This window comes from Apis cerana, unplaced genomic scaffold (genome assembly GCF_029169275.1).
Source record: "Apis cerana isolate GH-2021 unplaced genomic scaffold, AcerK_1.0 scaffold3_AcerK, whole genome shotgun sequence".
Classification (NCBI taxonomy): Eukaryota; Metazoa; Arthropoda; class Insecta; order Hymenoptera; family Apidae; genus Apis; species Apis cerana.
In genome coordinates, this window is record NW_026893561.1 from 245001 (window position 1) to 255000 (window position 10000).

General features: G+C 41.0%; 2 non-coding genes across 2 annotated transcripts; both read right to left on the reverse strand.

Moving 5' to 3' along the window:
- Positions 1-1168: 1168 nt before the first annotated feature.
- LOC133667782 (5.8S ribosomal RNA) lies at positions 1169-1323 on the reverse strand. The gene has a single exon (XR_009833385.1). It is a non-coding gene; the product is annotated as a 5.8S ribosomal RNA (ribosomal RNA).
- Positions 1324-2866: 1543 nt separating this feature from the next.
- On the reverse strand, positions 2867-4787 carry LOC133667768 (small subunit ribosomal RNA). Its single transcript, XR_009833371.1, has one exon. It is a non-coding gene; the product is annotated as a small subunit ribosomal RNA (ribosomal RNA).
- Positions 4788-10000: the final 5213 nt, after the last annotated feature.

A 10000-nucleotide genomic window follows, 5' to 3' on the forward strand; every position in this document is an offset into this window, starting at 1 on the left:
CGGTTCCTACTTTTTTAAAACCTCCGTCGTTTTCTCATCTGTACAGAGATCGAAATCACCGATACACGCCTTCGAAGCTCAACCCGATTATAATACCCTGATCCATCAAAGACGATGAACAGGCCGGGGATGGTACGTCGAGGCGTGCACGAGTCTCTTTACTGCTGTACAGAGAAAAAGAGAAAAAAACAAAATGAGGCAAAGTGAAACTCACGCAAGGAAAAATATCACGAGCCGTTTCCGGGGACTGGACGACCGACATGGACATGCGGTCCGGCGATAGACAACGAAAAAGGCATGGGATGACCAACACTAGATTCAGGAAATTTCTCTTCCTCTGCGCGGAGATGCCATAATTTGTCGTCTCGAAAAGGAAAAGAAAAACGAAAGAAAAGCCTCGCCAAAGAGAATCGTACTCGTCCTCATCTTACGTATCCTATTATCTCCGTGGAGTCTTCGATCTCTGGTACGAAAACGTATCGCTTAAGGACTCGCGTGCACGTTGATGTGACGGTCCAGCGGATAGTTCCGACAGAGTATGACACACACGAAGGAACGGAGTGGGTATTCCGATTCCTGGGGCTCTTCTCTCTCTCTCTTTTCTTTAACAATCTCGACGAACGGCAATCATCACGCGCCATCAAGGGATCTCTCTTCCCTCCTCTCTCGATATTAAACTCCCATATTTTATCCTTTCTCACAGTATCGCAGAAATATTAATTTCAGACGACGTTAGGGGCGCGGTATGTAATCGTGATCCAAAGACGGACGAATCGAAGCAGTGGCGGGTACGAAATAACGTTGAAAACGAGCACGAAGCGGTGAAACACGGGCGGTCATCCGTTACGTAAAACGGACGACTCACGACACCGAGAACACTCACGCAGGTCCGTGACATTTTTCATTGTTACATACCACACGCTAGCACATGCATTTCGATTCTGTAGTCTCGGTCACGACCGCGACGAACGCCAACGAACGTCCAACAATCGCTCGTACGTCGCGCATCTTCCTCCTTGTAACTTGTCCTTTCCTCGATTTTTGACACCCGACTCGGAAACGTTCGATTTTAAAGAACGACGGCGGGGATTACAAAAAGAGAGAAAAAAAGGATCAAATGTACGAAGAGTAACGATACGCAACGCAAGCAGTATTTGGGTTACGTGAACGACCCTCAGCCAGGCGTGGTCCAGGAATTGTATCCGTGGACCGCAATGTGCGTTCGAAATGTCGATGTTCATGTGTCCTGCAGTTCACACGTTGACGCGCAATTAGCTGCGTTCTTCATCGACCCACGAGCCAAGTGATCCACCGTTCAGGGTAATCGTATTTTTCTTTTTTATTTTTTATATTAAGGAAACGACGAGGATACCCCGATACTGAATCCTTTTTTTTTTTAAACCGTCGCTCAACCTGGAGAGAACGACTCTTCTTCGAAGCATGGTCGCAGAGCCCATACGCTTAAAAAAATTCGATATTGAAAACTATAATTCGTTCAGGTATATATTGCATTCTCGATAAAATTCGATGGGATACGAATTTCGGTTGGCCTCGAGCGGTCTTACCTCCCAATTTCCGAAGCGAATATCCGCTAACGGTACGGGTGTCCGACTCACGACACGATGGCCTCTCTGTATAACCGAACATAATTCGATATTCCCCTCTGAACGAACAACGTTTCAACTTTTAAATAAGAAGCGATAAAATCGGGCTCACGTCGACGCGATGCATCTTGGTTTCGCCGTTCTTGGTTTCGTCGGTTTAAAGCTTACAACGACGACGACCATCACACCATCCACCCATGGGTAGGAAGCACGATTCGAGAATGATTATAGCGTATAAGAGAAAAGAGGTCGAACTGGTATCCATCGAAGAGAACGTCGCGAAACAAAGTTCGACGGCGGCTCGTCCATCCTTCGATTTCGTTTTACTATCGACGCGCTACTTGTCCTTACCGCTTTTTCGATTATCATTATCTCGACAGCTTCGTTCGATCCCAAAGTCTTGGTGTGCGGTCCTCGTCCATCTCCCGTTTTATAACGGGAGCTCAGGCAACGAAAATAAAAAAAGAGAAAGGAGGTACAGAAATGTGAATTTGGTACTTTTCTTGCACGTATCTATATACATACACATACGCAACGCACGCATATACGTTCATAAAGACGGCGGGTCTATTTAAAAAAGACCTCACGCAAGCGCCTTATTGTGTTGTCAAGCCATTTGTCATTTTATTTTTGTGTTTTCAATATATTTCAGTAGGGACGTAATGTTATTAAAGCGGCGGGTCATTTAAAAATTCGACCTCACGCAAGCGCTTTTTTCTTTTTTATCATTTTGTATATACCATTATGCATATACATACGTGATACGTACACGTACGTGCAAACCGTACCTTTATAAATCTTTATTAAAAATATACATCATCGAGACGGCGGATCGCGTCCGTATATGCATCCGTAAACGCACACACGACGACGACGATCTCACGCAAGCGTCCCTTTGTATCTTTTTGCGTACCATAACGACATTCATCTCGTCGAGACGGCGGGTCCGTTTATTCGATAAATAGACCTTCACGCAAGCGTCTCTTCGAGCTTATTTATCGTTATTCCCTCTCTCTTCGTGTCGAATTTTCGTGTCTGGTAAGAAAAAAATTCGAAAATGATCGAAATCAACGGATACAACGGACGGAAGGGATTTCTTTTTCTTTCCCTCCTCACGTAAGCCATCGTTCCGTGATTTCATTATTCGTTCGATGTACAAAGTACATTTTGGTATTTAGTAATGGAATCGAAATTCCATTTTATCCTTCTCCTTGTTTATCTCTCTTTTTGTTACGCATTCTCTTTTTGTATGTTTCATTCGTTAATGATCCTTCCGCAGGTTCACCTACGGAAACCTTGTTACGACTTTTACTTCCTCTAAATGATCAAGTTTGGTCATCTTCCCGGTAACATCGGCAATGCCGAGACATTGGCCGCGCACCAGTCCGAAGACCTCACTAAATCATTCAATCGGTAGTAGCGACGGGCGGTGTGTACAAAGGGCAGGGACGTAATCAACGCGAGCTTATGACTCGCGCTTACTGGGAATTCCTCGTTCATGGGGAATAATTGCAAGCCCCAATCCCTAGCACGAAGGAGGTTCAGCGGGTTACCCGGGCCTTTCGGCCAGGAAAACACGCTGATTCCTTCAGTGTAGCGCGCGTGCGGCCCAGAACATCTAAGGGCATCACAGACCTGTTATTGCTCAATCTCGTGCGGCTAGAAGCCGCCTGTTCCTCTAAGAAGATTTGTTTGTACGTTGGTAGTAAAAACCCACCGACCGAAGCCGAGGGCCTTCGAGATACCATAAGTTACGTCTATTTAGCAGGCTAGAGTCTCGTTCGTTATCGGAATTAACCAGACAAATCGCTCCACCAACTAAGAACGGCCATGCACCACCACCCACCGAATCAAGAAAGAGCTATCAATCTGTCAATCCTTCCGGTGTCCGGGCCTGGTGAGGTTTCCCGTGTTGAGTCAAATTAAGCCGCAGGCTCCACTCCTGGTGGTGCCCTTCCGTCAATTCCTTTAAGTTTCAGCTTTGCAACCATACTTCCCCCGGAACCCAAAAGCTTTGGTTTCCCGGAAGCTGCCCGCCGAGTCATCGGAGGAACTTCGGCGGATCGCTGGCTGGCATCGTTTATGGTTAGAACTAGGGCGGTATCTGATCGCCTTCGAACCTCTAACTTTCGTTCTTGATTAATGAAAACATTTTTGGCAAATGCTTTCGCTTCTGTCCGTCTTGCGACGATCCAAGAATTTCACCTCTAACGTCGCAATACGAATGCCCCCATCTGTCCCTATTAATCATTACCTCGGGGTTCCGAAAACCAACAAAATAGAACCGAGGTCCTATTCCATTATTCCATGCACACAGTATTCAGGCAAAGGTAGCCTGCTTTAAGCACTCTAATTTTTCAAAGTAAACGTATCGGCCCACCTCGACACTCAGTGAAGAGCACCGCGATGGGATATTAGTTGGACCGCCCGCAAGGAGCTAAGCCCACCGATAGGACGTACCACATAATGCCAGTTAAACACCGCGAGCGGTGAACCGACACTGTGACACACAGATTCAACTACGAGCTTTTTAACCGCAACAACTTTAATATACGCTATTGGAGCTGGAATTACCGCGGCTGCTGGCACCAGACTTGCCCTCCAATTGGTCCTCGTTAAAGGATTTAAAGTGTACTCATTCCGATTACGGGGCCTCGGATGAGTCCCGTATCGTTATTTTTCGTCACTACCTCCCCGTGCCGGGAGTGGGTAATTTGCGCGCCTGCTGCCTTCCTTGGATGTGGTAGCTGTTTCTCAGGCTCCCTCTCCGGAATCGAACCCTGATTCCCCGTTACCCGTTACAACCATGGTAGGCGCAGAACCTACCATCGACAGTTGATAAGGCAGACATTTGAAAGATGCGTCGCCGGTGCTAGATGACCATGCGATCAGCACAAAGTTATTCAGAGTCACCAAAACAAACGATGGACGAACGGACGAGCCGTCCGCCACCGATTGGTTTTGATCTAATAAAAGCATTCCTCCCATCTCTGAGAGGAATTCTGTTTGCATGTATTAGCTCTAGAATTACCACAGTTATCCAAGTAAATGTGTCCACGATCTAATGAACCATAACTGATTTAATGAGCCATTCGCGGTTTCACCTTAATTCGGCATGTACTGAGACATGCATGGCTTAATCTTTGAGACAAGCATATGACTACTGGCAGGATCAACCAGGGATCTTAGTTTATTATTAATATATTTTGCCAATTTTGACATATATATATTTTTCGTCGTCTGTGCCCCCTCACCGATCGACTACAATAGGTCTTTATAAATATTCGAGCACGTATCAAGCATGCTAAACATTTGGTAACCTTTTGAAAAAATTTAATTTCATAAAGCGCGTAATATAAATTCACGCTGAGGCATATCCCAATGTAATATCAGCACTTCCACAATATGCCCCGTTCATTCACAATTTCAAGAATCATACTTCACAATATCATATATATAAAAATTATAATATAATATTGTGTTTTATTTAACAACGTGGTGTTACAATAACATCGCACGTCGTTTCTTTTCTCTCACTTTTACAAACTCAAAGCTCATCATACGAAACGTGTCGTATTGCAAGCCACCAAGAACTATTCGACACGCCCGTACGCCCTAGGGATTTATATATCCTTAGGTGTTAGAAAGGCCCGATCGCTCGAGGCTAAAAGTTGATGCTCAGTCGTACAAGTACACATGGCAAAAGCCATACATACAGGTCACCAGCGTCCCCCTATAGGTCGCTTTGCCGCTCAAGAGCCATTCGGTCATAGACACCGACTCGCGGCTATGCAGTGTGGAGAAAGATCGGTAAGAACCGGACAGAAACAGTCGAGAAAGTATTTCCCGAGGAGCGGTGTACCGTATCTCGACCGAGATCGTAGAACGGACACGCGCCCGACGCTGCTCCGCCCGGCCGCACCGGACCGTCGCTTCTCTTACAGTAACCGAACGGCCGGCCACCATGTCGGCGCCGACCGGGCTAATGCACGGCCGCTTATGGTGCAAAACCGCTGTAGCGACAGACCGAGCGGAGGGTACGCTGGAACTTAGACTTCGATCGATGATCATTATCATTATACAAATTGGTAAAAAAAATTACAAATATATTAACAGGATGGTATAAATGAAAGGTCAATAATAGATTTTTTCAAAAAAATTAAATTTTTTTTTTCTCGATAAGAAAAGTTACGAAAAATTAATTTTTAATAAAGGAACAAAAAAAATTAACAATATAAAAAATTGCAAAGGATAAATATAAATTGATTAATGAAAAAAAACATACCAGTTATAACGTTATTTTTCGAGAAATTAAGAAAAAATGCCCGAGTCATGTCGGTTCGGTGGCCCGACCGTACGCGCAAAGTCCCCGGTCATGTCGGTTCGCCCGTTCTATATATATCGCTCAGAGTAAAAAAATTATAAGTATATTAACATGACGGTATAAATGAAAGGTCAATATTATATTTTTCAAAAAAATTAAATTTTTTTTTTCTCGATAAGAAAAGTTACGAAAAATCAATTTTTGATGAAAGAACAGAAAAAATTAAGAATATAAAAAATTGCGAAGGATAAATATAAATTGATTAATGAAAAAAACATACCAGTTATAAGGTTATTTTTCGAGAAATTAAGAGAAAAACACCCGAGTCACGTCGGTTCGACCATAGCTCGATCGTACGCGCAAAGTCCCCGGTCATGTCGGTTCGCCCGTCTTACGCGTATGGCGCAAAGTCCCCGGTCATGTCGGTTCGCCCGTCCTACGCGTATGGCGCAAAGTCCCCGGTCATGTCGGTTCGCCCGTTCTATATATATATCGTTCAGAGTTCCCCGGTAAAAAAAAATTATAATTTATATTAACATGACGGTATAAATGAAAGGTCAATATTATATTTTTTCAAAAAAATTAAATTTTTTTTTTCTCAATAAGAAAAGTTACGAAAAATCAATTTTTGATGAAAGAACAGAAAAAATTAACAATATAAAAAATTGCGAAGGATAAATATAAATTGATTAATGAAAAAAACATACCAGTTATAAGGTTATTTTTCGAGAAATTAAGAAAAAACACCCGAGTCACGTCGGTTCGACCATAGCTCGATCGTACGCGCAAAGTCCCCGGTCATGTCGGTTCGCCCGTCTTACGCGTATGGCGCAAAGTCCCCGGTCATGTCGGTTCGCCCGTTCTATATATATATCGTTCAGAGTTCCCCGGTAAAAAAAAATTATAATTTATATTAACATGACGGTATAAATGAAAGGTCAATATTATATTTTTTCAAAAAATTAAATTTTTTTTTCTCGATAAGAAAAGTTACGAAAAATCAATTTTGATGAAAGAACAGAAAAAATTAACAATATAAAAAATTGCGAAGGATAAATATAAATTGATTAATGAAAAAAAACATACCAGTTATAAGGTTATTTTTCGAGAAATTAAGAAAAAAACACCCGAGTCACGTCGGTTCGACCATAGCTCGATCGTACGCGCAAAGTCCCCGGTCATGTCGGTTCGCCCGTCTTACGCGTATGGCGCAAAGTCCCCGGTCATGTCGGTTCGCCCGTTCTATATATATATCGTTCAGAGTTCCCCGGTAAAAAAATTATAATTTATATTAACATGACGGTATAAATGAAAGGTCAATATTATATTTTTTCAAAAAAATTAAATTTTTTTTTTCTCAATAAGAAAAGTTACGAAAAATCAATTTTTGATGAAAGAACAGAAAAAATTAACAATATAAAAAATTGCGAAGGATAAATATAAATTGATTAATGAAAAAAACATACCAGTTATAAGGTTATTTTTCGAGAAATTAAGAAAAAACACCCGAGTCACGTCGGTTCGACCATAGCTCGATCGTACGCGCAAAGTCCCCGGTCATGTCGGTTCGCCCGTCTTACGCGTATGGCGCAAAGTCCCCGGTCATGTCGGTTCGCCCGTCCTGCGCGTATAGCGCAAAGTCCCCGGTCATGTCGGTTCGCCCGTCCTACGCGTATGGCGCAAAGTCCCCGGTCATGTCGGTTCGCCCGTTCTATATATATATCGTTCAGAGTTCCCCGGTAAAAAAATTATAATTTATATTAACATGACGGTATAAATGAAAGGTCAATATTATATTTTTTCAAAAAAATTAAATTTTTTTTTTCTCAATAAGAAAAGTTACGAAAAATCAATTTTTGATGAAAGAACAGAAAAAATTAACAATATAAAAAATTGCGAAGGATAAATATAAATTGATTAATGAAAAAAAAAACATACCAGTTATAAGGTTATTTTTCGAGAAATTAAGAAAAAAACACCCGAGTCACGTCGGTTCGACCATAGCTCGATCGTACGCGCAAAGTCCCCGGTCATGTCGGTTCGCCCGTCTTACGCGTATGGCGCAAAGTCCCCGGTCATGTCGGTTCGCCCGTCCTGCGCGTATAGCGCAAAGTCCCCGGTCATGTCGGTTCGCCCGTCCTACGCGTATGGCGCAAAGTCCCCGGTCATGTCGGTTCGCCCGTTCTATATATATATCGTTCAGAGTTCCCCGGTAAAAAAATTATAATTTATATTAACATGACGGTATAAATGAAAGGTCAATATTATATTTTTTCAAAAAAATTAAATTTTTTTTTTCTCAATAAGAAAAGTTACGAAAAATCAATTTCTGATGAAAGAACAGAAAAAATTAACAATATAAAAAATTGCGAAGGATAAATATAAATTGATTAATGAAAAAAAAACATACCAGTTATAAGGTTATTTTTCGAGAAATTAAAAAAAAACACCCGAGTCACGTCGGTTCGACCATAGCTCGATCGTACGCGCAAAGTCCCCGGTCATGTCGGTTCGCCCGTCTTACGCGTATGGCGCAAAGTCCCCGGTCATGTCGGTTCGCCCGTCCTGCGCGTATAGCGCAAAGTCCCCGGTCATGTCGGTTCGCCCGTCCTTCGCCCGTTCTATGGCGCAAAGTCCCCGGTCATGTCGGTTCGCCCGTTCTATATATATCGTTCAGAGTTCCCCGGTAAAAAAAAATTATAATTTATATTAACATGACGGTATAATATAAATGAAAGGTCAATATTATATTTTTTCAAAAAAATTAAATTTTTTTTTTCTCAATAAGAAAAGTTACGAAAAATCAATTTCTGATGAAAGAACAGAAAAAATTAACAATATAAAAAATTGCGAAGGATAAATATAAATTGATTAATGAAAAAAAAAACATACCAGTTATAAGGTTATTTTTCGAGAAATTAAGAAAAAAACACCCGAGTCACGTCGGTTCGACCATAGCTCGATCGTACGCGCAAAGTCCCCGGTCATGTCGGTTCGCCCGTCTTACGCGTATGGCGCAAAGTCCCCGGTCATGTCGGTTCGCCCGTTCTATATATATATCGTTCAGAGTTCCCCGGTAAAGAAAAATTATAATTTATATTAACATGACGGTATAAATGAAAGGTCAATATTATATTTTTCAAAAAAATTAAATTTTTTTCTCGATAAGAAAAGTTACGAAAAATCAATTTTTGATGAAGGAACAGAAAAAATTAACAATATAAAAAATTGCGAAGGATAAATATAAATTGATTAATGAAAAAAAAACATACCAGTTATAAGGTCATTTTTCGAGAAATTAAGAAAAAAATACCCGAGTCACGTCGGTTCGACCATAGCTCGATCGTACGCGCAAAGTCCCCGGTCATGTCGGTTCGCCCGTCCTACGCGTATAGCGCAAAGTCCCCGATCATGTCGGTTCGCCCGTTCTATATATATCGCTCAGAGTAAAAAAAAATTATAAGTATATTAACATGACGGTATAAATGAAAGGTCAATGATAGATTTTTTCAAAAAAATAATTTTTTTTTTTCTCGATAAGAAAAGTTACGAAAAATCAATTTTTGATGAAAGAACAGAAAAAATTAAGAATATAAAAAATTGCGAAGGATAAATATAAATTGATTAATGAAAGAAAAACATACCAGTTATTATGTTATTTCTCGAGAAATTAAAAAGAAATTATCCGAGTTATGTCGGTTCGCCCGTCCTACGCGTATGGCGCAAAGTCTCCCGGTCATGTCGGTTCCCTCGTTCTGTACATATCGCTCAGAGTACCCCGGAAGAAAAATTATAAATATATTAACATGACGGTATAAATTAAAGTTCAATAATAGATTTTTACAAGAAAATTAAATTTTTTTTTTCTCGATAAGAAAAGTTATGAAAAATCTGTTTTTGATGAAAGAAAAGAAAAAATTGACAATATAAGAAATTGCGAATGATAAATATAAATTGATTAATGAAAAAAAACAAGTACAAGTTATAAAGTTATTTCTCGAGAAATTAAGAAGAAAATATCCGAGTCATGTCGATTCGGTAGTACGACCGTACGCTCAAAGTCCCCGGTCAG